Genomic DNA, 14,860 nt, shown 5'->3' with positions numbered 1-14,860 from the left:
AAGAACGATAACTCCTGTAGATGGAAAGATAACTCTTGTATGGATGCATTTTTATTTTACAAGCACAGAAAACAATGTGATATTCTGATTTAAAAAGCAATGCTTCATTATGTTTTCTAATGTGAATTAGATATCATAGTAAATTTTAATTTCATACATGTATATACCTCAAATTTTTAATTTTAAGGTGATCTTGATGAAAATAATGTTGGGAATTTAAAAAAAAATTGTGAAATTTGGATGAGAGATATTTTACTTAAGGCCCCCAGATGCATCAACTTACGAGGTTTGATGATTCTAAACTTCACATTATCTCAAATAATGACCTTAAATAAGCAATAAAATTCAGAAAGTAGGTCAACGTGACCTACTTTTCAGTTGACGTACTCAGAGGATCCAAGATGCATCGACTGACAAAGTTTGAGGATCATAGGCCTTAAAGTGTCCAAAATATGCCTCTTAACTAATTTGAAAACGAATGCCTGCAAAATTCAAAAAGGAGGTCACTGTGACATAGTTTTGATTTATTGATTGCATGTTGTTTAACGTCCCTCTCGAGAATTTTTCACTCATACGGAGACGCCACCACTTGCCGGTGGAGAGCAGCAAATATTGTCCTATACTCGGCACTTACGGCCATTGAGCAGTGAGGGATCTTTTTCGTGCCAGCACCAACTGCGACACGGGACCTCGGTTTATACGGTCTCATCCGAAGTACCGGTCTCCACGTCCCACAGTGGGATTCGAAGCCGCGACGTAAGGATCAACTCCTTACTTCGCGACTCTAGAGCAGACGCTCTAACCACTGCGCCACGCGGGCGACGACATAGTTTTGAGTCAATATGATTTGAGGTCCTATGATGCATCAACTGACAAGATTTGACTATCCTAGTCCTTATATTAAGTAAAATATCAAAGTGTTACAGCAAATTTACCATTATACAATTTTTTTTTTGATTTGGTTTGAATGTTAGATTTTTCCGGATTTGGTTCCAATATTACAATTTTTGCGGGTGCACGAGCTTTTTACAACTTTAGAAATTGTTTACCAGTGTTTACTAGTCACTGTGCTGATTATCATGTTTGTCTTCAATTTTTCTGTGAGAGAAAACTTATAAGTTGGTAAGTTAAACATGAAATCTTTTTGTATATCGTTTCCTAAGAAATTTTTACGTGCATAATTGTTATCAATTATATCTTTACAAATATGTTCAATGTTCACCTGTTATGGTGTAATTTTTAGTGACATGTTGGAAAGTTCGCATGAAAAATTTATGATTTAATAACTATGTGCAGAAAATTTATGTCATAATAGGTTGATATTTATAAAGTGATATTGAAAGTTAAAGATTTGCTGTGATTTTTGCGTGAAATTATTTGGTGCATGTGCACTCATTAACAATAATCATATATTTTGTTTGAGCATTTTCTAGTAACGGTAATTCATTTGAAACTGTGTGATTTGATAGTAGTATGAATTCCATATGTGCTAATTTACTAGGGTACATGTGCAATATTTATTGTAATAATGTTGTTTACAAAGAACATAGAGTATTTATTTAATAATCAGAGTAATGTTAATTTGTCAATCGCGGAGTGTGTGCTTTATGTGTAACATCAAATACTTATATACATGTTTTCTATGTATTTACAGTAAATCACATCACATCATATCGCTGTCACTGGAACTAAACAATAAAGGATGTGCATTTACAAGGGAGTTAACTTCTCTGTGAAATTGATGATAGTCAGTACACAAAGTTTTAACAAAACATAATTTTTGGTCAACTCTGAAGTGACCTTGAGACCACACTCTTTCCCCCAGGGTATTGCCTTATTATCTCCCTGTGTTTAAGGGTCACATCCCTTTTTATAGTACAAATGAAAGCCCTTGGGCCAAGGATACTCAGTGACAAACTTGACAAACATCAGCCAAGGGGTTCTTTGAGATATGGCCCTTTTTCTAAAAAGTTTATGCAAACCGCACAAATAGCCATAGCACCTTTGGCTCAGAAAAGCTAACAAATAGATAGTTTTCATGTGACGTATCTTCCCTTGGCCGCCATCTTGGTGGTCAACATAGTGATTTTTCCTCTTTGTCTTACCAAATTTAAGAGGGTGTAGCAGAAATATTTTGGGAAGAATCTGTACGGTATGAAATAAAGGAGTCTTTAAAGGTGCATAGACACAGATTTGAAGTTTATATTTTCTCAAATTTTCTGTATAATATCACAACTTATATGTTGCTATAGCATTTCACACGAAAATAAAACTAAAAACTTATTTAATCTGGAAATTATTGAAACTACGAATTTCGGGAGGCGTTTGATTAACACATCCTTGCACTTTTCACAATTTTTAACTTTATCCTTAATACTTAAGAAAAGTAGCAATTTTGTTGTGTATTAATGAATAATATTACATCTATAATCCAGAAAATTCAGAGTAAAAATGTGCGAAAGCAAAACCCACTAACTTAAGTATTGTCAGCCCGTGCTCAGTGTTGTGTACAGAGTTTAACAAATTGAATACACCCGTGAAACGTAAACTGTTTTTGTAAACAGAGTATGAGCTCTGTTGTTGTTAATGTTTACGTTTCAGCGGGTGTGTTCAATTGTTAAACTATGAACAAACCACTGAACACGGACTGACAATACTGGTGAGAGGATTTTGCTTTCTACATTTCTACTCTGAAATTTCTGCATTAAAGTTTTAATATTTTTCATTAATAAACAGCAAAATTGCTACTTTTCTAAAGTAATAAGGATAAAGTTAAAAATTGTGAAAGTGCAAGGATGTGTCTATCAAACGCGTCCAAAAATTCGAAGTTTCAATAACTTCCAGATGAAACAAGATTTTTATTAAATTTTCGTATGAAATGCTAGCTATAGCAACATATAAGTCATGAAATTATACAGAAAATTTGAGTATATATTAATCAAATCTGTGTCTAAGCACCTTTAACAAATTTATATTTTTCAAAAACAAAAAACAATGCTTCCTACCTCACAATGGGTAGTATGAAAAGTTAAAATTGGTTGAATAATGAAGGAATATGAGCATGCTGACCACCAATACGGCGGTCAACGGGAAATACATGTAACGCTGGTCTCTTGCTGATTGAATAGAGCAAAGCAGTTAAATTACTGCGAACCAGATTATAAAACTGTTGAAAATGCAAAGTACAAAACCTCAATATAGGCAGCTTTTTCTAAAGAAATCAGCACCAAACTCCTCATTGTGTTAACCTGTATTTACATTTTATTGGTACATGTATATGGTATTAAAATAGAGATTTAGTCACCTTGTTTAATCAATATTGATTTTACTGAAACGACATCAACAGGAGTGGCTTACTGTACGTTAACTTCCCAGAATCGCTTGCGCTCCTTAGGTTAACCAATGTCAGAGTACCAGTCAACCTCCCAGAATTCCAGAAAACGCAAGCGCATTTGAAGACTGATGCAAATTTTGAGAGAAGCGTTCCGAAAAAACGACGTCAGGGTTTCCGATTGATTGTTAAAAGTAGTAGCCTATCGAAATTAGGATACAATCGAAGATAGGTAACGGCACAATATATTTTATTTTCAGTGAAACATGTTTTATTCCTACATATATAACAACATTTCAAATTATATGTAATTATAAAGTAAAACCAAAAAATAGTTATAATAAAAATAAAACCTTCCAGCATGATTCGAAAACTTTTCTCGATAAACGTCCGCTGAAACCACTACACCACGCAGTCCCATATACTTGGCCATTTAAATAGCAAACAGATGTTCGTATTTCGCAAGCGTATTTGGACTTTTTTGTAAAGCCCACGATGAAAACTTAAGTAAACTTAAATTTCATGTAGAGTGGCTCTTCCTACAATTTTTTTGCAAGTGTAAAAAGAAACGTTTTTTCCATTGCCTTTCATTATTCGTTCTCATAGAAATGGAGCGATGACCCACTCTATTCAAAAATGTAGTTAATATAGCTTCCCATTTATGTCAAGCTTTGTGAAAATTGAGTATGTTGCCATTTTGTTGTGTTAATCATAATCAATTTCGCAGTTACTGTATTCAGGCATATTCAATTTTGTACACAATTGGTAATTAACATTACCTAAATCTTACCAAAAGTGGAAACTGAGAGAAATAAAATTATTGATTTTTTATCTGTCGTTCTGTGGGCATATGGCTCGGCTTATCCCCCAGTTTCTTTAGCAACTAGGTGATTGCAAAAATTTTGTGGGAATGGTTTATTTTTAGCAACTTTTATATCAGGTAGTTGATTTCATGAACTTCAGTGGCAAATTACTGATTTCAGCAACTTCCATATCAAGGAGACGATTTCAGCAACTTCCATTCCAGCAACTTCTTTAGTAAGTAGAATAGCGGCCACGTAATCATCAAAGTATTCAAATAAAAATAAAAATGTTTATAATTTCCTTTTATTTAATAGATGATTCAATTAAAATGATATTCTTTACTCCAACCAAAAAAATATATATTAAAACTTTTTGCAATATTTCCATCGATATATGCAAGTATAGACAGCATATCTTTGTATTGTTAGTGTAAATGAACTAACAGACCAAAATATTCAGTATGCATAAACTTTTCGAACTTAGTTTTGTTTCCATCAAAATATTTATAATATTTTACAGTGATTAAGATAAAGAAATTATTTCTTATACAGTTTTGGTAAGTATATGAAGAATAAAGGTTGCCATCGAAATCCTGTTGTTAACCGATTTTTTTTTCTCGACATTACCAGGAAAGTTTAAGTGTTTAAATTTTCAAACCTAGCAAAAGAAAATCTATTTATTTCTTTACCATTTTGCATGAAGAATTCATTTCATCGTTAAAGATTACAATTTTCGGTGTAACGTGTACAATAGTGCGCGTTATTGATTATCCACGGATCAAGCTTAATAGTGTGGAATGATTCAATCTACAGATTGATTGATTGATTATTATTGTTTTACGCCGAGTCGGCAATATTTCAGCCATATTTCGGCGGACAATCTACAGATAAACACTTAAGAAAATACCAAAAAGTGGTTCTTTTTTAAACGCTTTCTGCGGATTGTAAATTATATAGGCCATGCCCACAAAGAAAATGCAAAAAATAGTTCTTTTTATACACTTTCTTCAGATTGTATATTATATATGCCCTGCCCACCCAATTGTGGCCGTATGATCTAGGTATATCCCAATTCATAAAGCCAATTATTCAGACAAAAGTTCAGTTTATCTGCTAGGTTCATGTGCTAAATGTGTATATTTCATCATGTTTTGCTAAGCAGGATCAAATATATGTTTTTTACTCATCTGGCACGAGTTGTTGTAAATGCTTTCCAGCAGGAGGAACATGTCAGAGGCACTGATATTTATTTTCTAAGTACTCAAAAGCTATCACATAGTAGGAATTGTATGAAAGAAAGATGAATAATGTGGTTTTTGGCTTTAAAAGTCGCCTTTTCGTCTAGAATACATGTAAAAATAAATACTTTCAATGTTCGTAAGAAGTCTTCACAATTGTCTAGTCTTTAAATGCTTGCACGATTCAATGTAATGGATGAGTTAATCTACACCATCTGTTGTTTACAGTAAGTAGGGATAGTAACACAGTACCAAAGAATGGAACATGAATATCTTATGATTATTACTGTCACGTTTTCTATTCAAACTAAATAATTTAAATGCTCGTGACATTTTATCTTTTGTATTATCATCATTGCTTAAAACTGATCCATAAATGCATCCAGCATTCTACTAATCAATCAATACTTTTTAAAAATTACAGAGAAGAATCCTCTTATACGTTGCATTAGTCATCAGATTTCGACATCATTTTCTTTTTTATAAAGAAAGCCAGTTTATTATGCCTCAATTTTCACAAAGTTTGACATAAATCGGAAGTAATAAGATACCATCACAAAGTAAATATAATAGGAGAAAGGAAGCCGGACTTTAATATTTCATTGACTTTGTGATATTTAACAGTCAGTTCCTCATATTTTTTTTTACCTCAGAGAAATTAAATACACGCTTTTGAAAAAAAATAATGTTATAAATTACTATATTTGGGTGAAAACAAGATTCACTGCTCATTTTTTCACAAACATTACCCGATTACAAGTATAAATTCAATTCAACTGTAAACACATTATTTCAAATCTAAATTTAATTCATCTGAAGATACGCTATTCCAAGTTCAAATCTAATTTTTCTATAGATACACTATGTTTTAATCTAATCGATCTATAGATACACAATGTATTAATCTAATTCATCTATATACACACTTTTCCACATCGAAATCTATTTCTTCCTTTAATACACCATTCTGTATTTTCACACATGAGTATATAACAGATAGGTTAATTTAAGTCAAATGCTGACTGACTGTTTTCATACTAATTGTTAGGCCATTATTTACACACTGAATTGTCGACGGATTTTTCCTTTATTTCCCGATCATGACAGGAGCACACGGCGGGTGTGAACGATCGGCAGGGGATGCTCACTCCACCATAGCACCTTATCCCACCTGTGATGTTTTAGAGGTCACCGTTTGCTATGCTCCAAAATTTTCATTTTTTAATGGACTTTTAACCTTGAATAGTGTTCGTTACATCCATATATTTCATACAATGTATAGAAATTGAATTCATTACGAATACTTTTTAAAAATATTTTTCACTAGCAAATATGATATGCTAGGGGAGTTGAGAGGGGTAAAATTCAACCGAGTAACCGGGTACTCGATCCGTAAGGCTTGTTATAAGTGCGGTTTCTGCATTTATTTTTGAATGAAAGTTTTTATACGCCTGTCTTAAGACAGGTCGTATTATGTTATGTTGTTCATGTCTGTCCGTCTTTATGTCTGTCCGTGTGTTAGCTTTTTCGTTTCCGGCTCATAACTGTAATACCTATCAAACTTTGTCAGCTGATGCATCTTGGGTAGAAGGTGTGTCGCACATTAAAAGTGGGTCGCTATGATCTTTGATTAAGATGTTATGACCAAATATGGGAAAATCGTGTGCGGCTTATAACTAGAAAACTTTTAGACTTAGAATCATCATACTTGACCAATACTGGCGGCAGCCCAACTAAAAGTCCGTTCTCCAAAAGTCTTAGTTCGAACTTTTGGTACTACAAGTCTTATTGATGTTTCCGAACTTAGTGACCGAATTGACTTATAAACTTCAACAAGTTCTTGTTAATATGGAGAAGCATATGCAAACAGGGTGCAGTAGGTAAGTACCAGTATCTTAAATTATGGTCGATACTTACCGGAAGCCAGTGTAGCTCCACAAGGACGGGGAAAAGATGTCCTCGAGACGAGACAAGTCTTGCCGCAGTATTCTGCACCTTCTGTAAGCGGTCAAAGGTGGTCCTGTTGATTCCAAACAGAAGAGAGTTGGCATATTCGAGCCTTGATGTAACTAGTGCATTGACAAGAGTCTTACATGCATCCGTTGTTATGAGATGGCGAATTCGTCCAATATTACTGATACGAAAGTAACATGTCTTCACAATAGAAGACTCAAATGTCAGACGGGAATCGAAATAAACACCAAGGTTCTTGACGAAGCAGCAGAAATGTTGTTATCTCCAGCTTTAAGGTGGTGTAGTGGAATGTTTGTTGCGTTGTGTATGGAAGAGAAATAATTAGCTCCGTTTTGTACTCGTTAAGTTTCAACAGGTTCGTAGCCATCCATGAACTAATATCTTCTATGCACGCTCCTGATCTTGAAAAAAGTTATTCAGCCTTCCATTTGTCTTATAACGAGGTAAATTTGCGAGTTGTCTGCATAACAGTGGTAATGCATTCCATGTTGTCAACAGATGGCCCAAATAGGTTTGTGAAACAAACCGTAGAGTTTAGGTCCATGAACAGACCCTTGAGGGACGCCAAATGGAAGAACTTGCTCGGTGGATTTGCGGGAGTTAATTGACACAGATTGAAGTTGATTTTCTAAGTTAAATTGAATCCACTGTAAGGCTCCACCTGTTATTCCATAAGCTGCATTGAGTCTATCCAATAGGATACGATGGTCAATGACATCAAATGCAGCTGACAGGCCGAGGAGCACAAGGACAACATGTGACCCAGTATCTAATGCCTGCGTAATGTCATGATGCACTTTGAGCAAAGCAGTTTCTGTAGACTGATGTTTTCTGTACGCTGACTGCACTGTGTCACTGAGGCGATTTTAGATTAGATGATTGTCTAGTCTCTTAGCAATTACTTTTTTCAATTATTTTAGAGATGATCGACAGATTGCTGACAGGTCTGTAGTTTGAAAGGATTTCCTTATCTAATCATGGTTTCTTGAGCAGGGGCGTAATAACTCCCGCCCTGCATAATCTAAGAGAGACGTATAATATAATTTAAACTAATTTGATATTGTATTATGTAATTAAAACTAATTTGATATTGTATAATTTTTTTAAATTTTAATTTTTACATCTTTACAACAAATTGCAGTGTCATGTTCACTAGATGACAATTTTACAGTCTAAAACATAATTTTGTAACGTTTTCACTATTTACAAATGATTAATAATTGGGTTCGCTTAGGTTTCCTTCCTAAGAATCACGCTTACAATGTAAAATCAAAACAAACTTCAATAATATCAAAGTCACTAAAAGAACAACTGACTGAAATCCACAAGATTAAACACTTCCTTTGAACTTGGCTTAATGGTGGCTTATAGGTCCTTAATGATGGTTAAATGGTTGTCTTTAAGTCACCATTTATAACTAATAAGCTATCTTTAAGTAATAAATACACCACCATTAAGTTACCATTAAGCCATTTCAAAGTCCTTATTGGGTGCTTAAAGATAGCTAAATGGTGGCTTATAGGTGCTTAATGGTAGCTTGTAGACAATCTTTAAGTCACCATTAAGCCAAACTTATAGGTGCTTAATGTCCAAACTCCATTCAGCTACCAATAAACAACCTTTAAGCCACTATTTAGTCGCCATTACGCAGTCGATAAAACTGCTTCTATGGGTAAAATATTATTTTTATAATGATTTATTCTCACAAATTATAAATGTCGAGTTTACACATTTGTTAATTGGGCAAAAATAATGTAAAAAAAGAAAAAGTAAAAAAAAAAAAAAAAATTAAAATTGAAAAAAAAAAAAAACTTTTATGGGTTTATGGGGCGAACGCGTTTTTTTTTTATTATCTTTTATTGGTGAGCATCAATAAGAATAAATTTACAAACATCTCATTCTATTCTATAAAATTCAAAAAAAAAAAAAATTATAAGCATAATCACGAAATAAATAATAAAACATCATCAGTCAGTTTAACTAACGGATTTCTATGCAAAAATTTCTTTGAAAACATTTCCTTTTTCTTTTCAACAATACATAATTGATAATGTTGATATAAGACGTAATGCTTTAACATGTACTTATAAAGCCTTATAAATCCATTTTATTAGAACTTTGTAAAAATATTTGTCGTCTTCTATAAATACAGAATCTACAAATGGATATAAAAAAGTTCACAAAAAATATATTAACATCCTTTACCTCACGTGGAAATGTTAACATAAATATACTTTCAAAATCTAAACTATTGTAAACACCAATATCAACGTCGTTTCTTCTTTTAAAAGAGACTATAAATGATAAATCACGAAATTGTTTTTAAATTCTACTAATTCATCGCATGTTAAAAACAAATGTAAAATATCTTCATTTTCAGATCTACAAATGGGACATAAATCTGTTTCTGATTTTCCAATTTTTAACAATTTCTCGTGTGTAAAAATAGCATTGTGATATATTTTAAAATCTAATTAAACTATATCAGGGGGTTTTATGCGATTCCCACAATGAAATCCACCTTTTTATGAGACAATTATCATTTACCATTCGAAGTTTGTTTTTCCAGTATGCATCTGATACAGGTATTTGAAAGAGTTTTTCAACCAATATTTTATAAAATATGTTGTTAGTGCATGAATTAAACATGATTTTTACTTGCTTAAATGATATAATAAACTCGGGGATAAAAACATCTGTCCTGTATTCATTCTTTAAAACATATTCCTTCCAATCATCTGGTAAAATAGATAGTAGATTTGTACAATTTTCCTTAATCAATGATACACTTATTTCTGAATTGTCTTCATGTATAATTTCAACAATGCTAGACAACGGTAAAAAAACAGGAATAACTTCGTATAATACATCTTTCACATGAGTTATACCAGCATTAATAAAATGATTCCAATATAACATTTTGTTACCATTCATTATTTTTGGATTACAAAATAAACAGTTATTAAAAATGTCATTTCCTTTTTCGGGATTATAAACATACTCTTTTACAGCATACCATGGACTACATAAAAACTAGGTAAGCTTTTAAAATCTTTTTTGTTAAACTGTAGTAAAAATGTTTCCATACCTCATTTTAAATTGCCAATCTTTGTCAAAAAATAATTGAATATATCTCTCTCAATAAAAATTCTTTTGTGTGACAGAAATATTTAGCTAGCACCTTTAGTCTAAATGATAACATTTTTAAATGAATATCATTTATTTTCAGACCACCACAATGTTTTTCACAAATTATAGTTTTATACGAAACTAAGTGAGCACCAAAATTCCAGACAAAATCAGAACACTCTTTTTGAATAATTTCTATTGCCCACTGAGGGATTGAAATAACTGTCAACGTGTACCATAATTTAGACATAAGCAAACAATTAGTTACAATAGCTCTTCCTTGAATTGATAAACGTCTTTGTCTCCATACATTTATAATTTGTTTGATTGTTTGCACTTTATCTCCCCAATTCAGATGTTCACATTCTATTCTATTTTTACCAAAATAAATACCCTGTATTTTCATGACATTTGTTTGAAAAATACTTAATAATATTTTTTCATGTTCGAGTATATTTCCAATTCCTATGCACATTATTTCAGACTTCTCAATATTAATTTTGGCCCCGGATGCTTTTCCATACAAATCAAAAATTTTTAAAACTTCCAAAAAAGATGTTTTGTCAGAGAGAGTCAATGTTGTATCATCTGCATGCTGAAACAATAGTCCTGTCTTATTTGACATTGGAATTGGAATACCCCTTATTAATTCGTTTTGTTTAATAGCATAGCTTAATGGTTCCGCTGATAAAACATATAACAAAGCAGATATTGGACAACCTTGTCTCATTGAATTCTTGATTGGAAAATATCTAGTTAAAATCCCTTACATTTTACACTACTATGTATGTCAGTATAAAAAATACGTATCCATTTTCTAAAATATGGTCCAAATCCAAATAATTCTAAAACTTTAAACAAATACTCATGACTAACCCTATCAAAGGCCTTTTCCTGATCAATTTTTACTACATAACCCTCAATATTATCCATATCAACTAAATCAATAACATCTCTTATACTTTTGAAAGTGTCAGCAATATCTCTTCCCTAATTCAACAAGTTTGATTTTCAGATATAATGTTTGGTAAAACATGTTTTAATCTATTTGACATCACCCTTGCTATTATCTTGTAATCGACGTATAGGTCTCCAATTTTTAAAAAGTTTTTTATCACCTTTTTTCTTGTATAACAATGTTAAAATTCCCATTTTCATTGAATGTGAAAGATTTTCATGTTCTTCAACTTCTTTGAATACCTTAAATAAAATTCCACTCAACTGTGGCAAAAAAGCTTTATAAAATTATACTGTCAATCCATCAGACCCAGGGCTTTTATTGTTTGCCATTTCTTTTACTACATTATCAATTTCATTTTTATCTATAACATTATCACACAATTCAATACCATTTTCATTCATTTTTCTACTCATAAATGATAAGAAATATCTTCTGCTTTCATCATCTGTTTTAACTGATGAATATAACTGTGAATAAAAATTGTATTCTATTATCTAAAATTGATTCTATGTCTGATTTTGTAATACCTTAATCATCTAATAATTCTTTCTTGTCTAGATTTCTCTAGGTTCGAAACATATTTTATATTTGTCAGATTCATTCGCTCATTTTGCTTTTGACCTTAATATTGGTACTTGGCATTTCTCTAATTCAAAATCAGACAGGTCTTGTTTTAAAGCTTCATATTTCTCTATGCTAATATTCATACCTTCTGCAATATTTTGTGACAATCTTTTAATACTGTTTTGTAATCTGTAATATTCTTTATTTCTTTCTTTTGCTCTACTTTTGCTAAAACTCTGTAAAAATTTTTTAATCTTGTATTTCAAACTGAACTAAAACACTTTCTATAACTTACTTCCTAGAAAATGTTTTTACCCTACTATTCCTTTTCCTCCATAAATCAACAACATTGCGTTCACTCATCAAACTATAAAGGGCTTTATAGGACTGATCATAAACATGAATTGTCTTTCCTGACCTATCTAACTCTGAGAGAGAATTATTGAAATCTCCCAATATCAATAAATTATTAGACTGAGGAATAATGTGTGAAATAGATTGAAAAAATGCTGCCCTTTCTTTTGTATAATTTGGTGCATAAATATTAATAACATCTATGTTTTCATTATTTTCATTAAAAGTTATGTGTAAATATCTACCATGAAATCCTTTAATAAATTGGACTTTATCTTTTACTTCATTTCTAATTAAAAATGCTACACCCTTTGATGCTGTGTCAAAATTGCTATATAGTACAATACCATTCCACAAATGTTTATATTTTTCAATAAATTCAACTTTCCAATGCGTTTCGTGTAAACCAATAATGTCATATTTTCTTTCTTCAAATAAAGCAAATACCACTTTCATCTTATAAACATCACACAATCCATTACAGTTCCAAGATGTCAAAATAACCATTATTAAGAAAGAGAGAAGAGAGTTTATAACCATCATTTCTATTTATTTTTCTTTGTCTTAACCTTCTTTCTTACTTTCTTCTTTCTTTTCTTTTTTTCCGTGATCACAACTTCATTTCCGGTGTCCGAGTCTGTCTCTGAAAGCTGTTCTGATAATTCAGTACCTGATTTGTGATCGTTATTGTAATTCACTTCCTTTTGTTGTGCACACCTGCTGCGGATAATTACGCTTTTTTGTATTTAAATAATTGACAATCTTTGCGTAACTCTTACGTTTATAAAATATTTTTTTAACATATCATCTTCAGTTTAAATTCTTTTTATTTCACAATAGGTATAAAAATAATTGTCTCTTTACCTAGAATCATAATTTTTAAATTGTTATATGCTTGCGTTTAATTTTAAGTTTTGTAAAAATAATTGATCATCAAAATCCATCACTGTTCGTTTTGTATAGTTTCCTGTTAGCTGACACAGGGCTGGTGGGGACACCTAATTAAGGTCTAATGTCTAACCTGTCGATATACCGTACACTGTTTATTTTACCCCGCTTCCCAATGTGTATAAATCTGGTCGGATGTCATGTTTAATCTGATCGACTGTTCTTCTGAAAATCGATTTTGAAATAACAATCATTGAAGATCGACTATATTTTGATAAATTCTTACTTCTGTATTATTTTAAAGGGGAAAAAATAATGGCATTTAACCACGAATTAATTCAAATTATTCATGATAGAATTCAATGATTGGCAAAATAAACTATACCTATATGTTTTCTTATATGTTAAACATTTCTCTACCCCCCAAAAAATTAAGAGACTGAGAGATAATATATCTTTTTTTCCAGAAGAAAATGACTCTATATTACAATATTTCCTATGAATTCGGCAGCGGAACCTGGCTCTCCAAATACGAAAGAAAAATAGAGTGATGGATAAAAACAATTTTAAAACAAGTTTTAAACAAACTGATTTTAGTAGCTAAAATTTTAAGGCATTTGCTGAAGCTCTTTTCAGTGCCGAGTTTATACGCATTGACAAAGATGTTAGAAATAGGAGACAAAATTATAATTGAATAAGAATTTGCGTAAATGATATATTGAAACAATTTTAAGCTTAGCAAGTTAGTTTCAAGACTTGATAAATGATGTGTTAAGGTGGTTTAATTAGGTTCAACTTAAAGGAAGTAACTTCTATAAGCCACCATTAAGCGATTGCTTAAAGATGATCTTTCGTCCTGTGATCCACTATATATACTTTTCCTTGGTCCTATCTGGATAATGATTAGTAAACTAAATGAAAACGAACAAATGAATTACCACTAATCAAATCTATAACGTTTTCCCTGTAGCTGCAGACTGGGTGGTTTAACCAACAATTCTGTTGTTTCCCGAAACAGTCTGCAACTAACCTAAAACACACCAAGACACAATCTCAAGTCACCAAGACGGTAGTCACTGATACACTAAGGAACTAGATCCCTGAGCTGAGTGGTCTAACAAACAATTCTGCTGTTTCCCGACACAGCCCAAGAACCCAGCCTTAAAGTATTCAATGGTATAACGACCATATTTTATACCTTATAAATGAATGGTCCGATATTTATAATCACGGTAGCATTTTGAAGGTGTTATCAAATAAAAATACTTCAACAAAGAAATTTACAAAATTTTGATTATTGTCCAATTAATTGCACGTTGAATTTTACATTGAAGTCTATGGGCAGCTCATTTGTTATTAAGATATTGTAAAAAGTAATTTGAACTTCATATAAATCTCTTGGTCAAAAACTCTCTCTTTATCAATATATGAAATAAAATGTATCATTTATCACAGATATCTTGATAAAATTTAAATGTTCTTCTTTTCATCAAGGGCAGATAACTCTTCAAACACGTTTAAGGTGCAAAATGGCCGTCTTCATATATTTTATTAGTCATGTGAATTTGATTCATTTCACTTTCATCGTTATCTAGGAATGCATAATTCACTGGTTTAA

General features: G+C 31.7%; 1 long non-coding RNA gene across 1 annotated transcript in view; it reads left to right on the top strand.

Annotated features, from left to right (window-relative positions):
* Positions 1-14,860, top strand: part of LOC133199056 (uncharacterized) — a 536,473-nt gene that overhangs the window by 351,638 nt on the left and 169,975 nt on the right. The gene's annotated exons all lie outside the window — the stretch shown is intronic.

This window comes from Saccostrea echinata, unplaced genomic scaffold (assembly GCF_033153115.1).
Source record: "Saccostrea echinata isolate AGI-Se365-2 ecotype Australia unplaced genomic scaffold, CSIRO_AGI_Sech_v1 ptg000033l, whole genome shotgun sequence".
NCBI lineage: Eukaryota > Metazoa > Mollusca > Bivalvia > Ostreida > Ostreidae > Saccostrea > Saccostrea echinata.
Note: the sequence above shows the minus strand (reverse complement) of the source record. Positions and strands in the feature narration are given on the sequence as shown.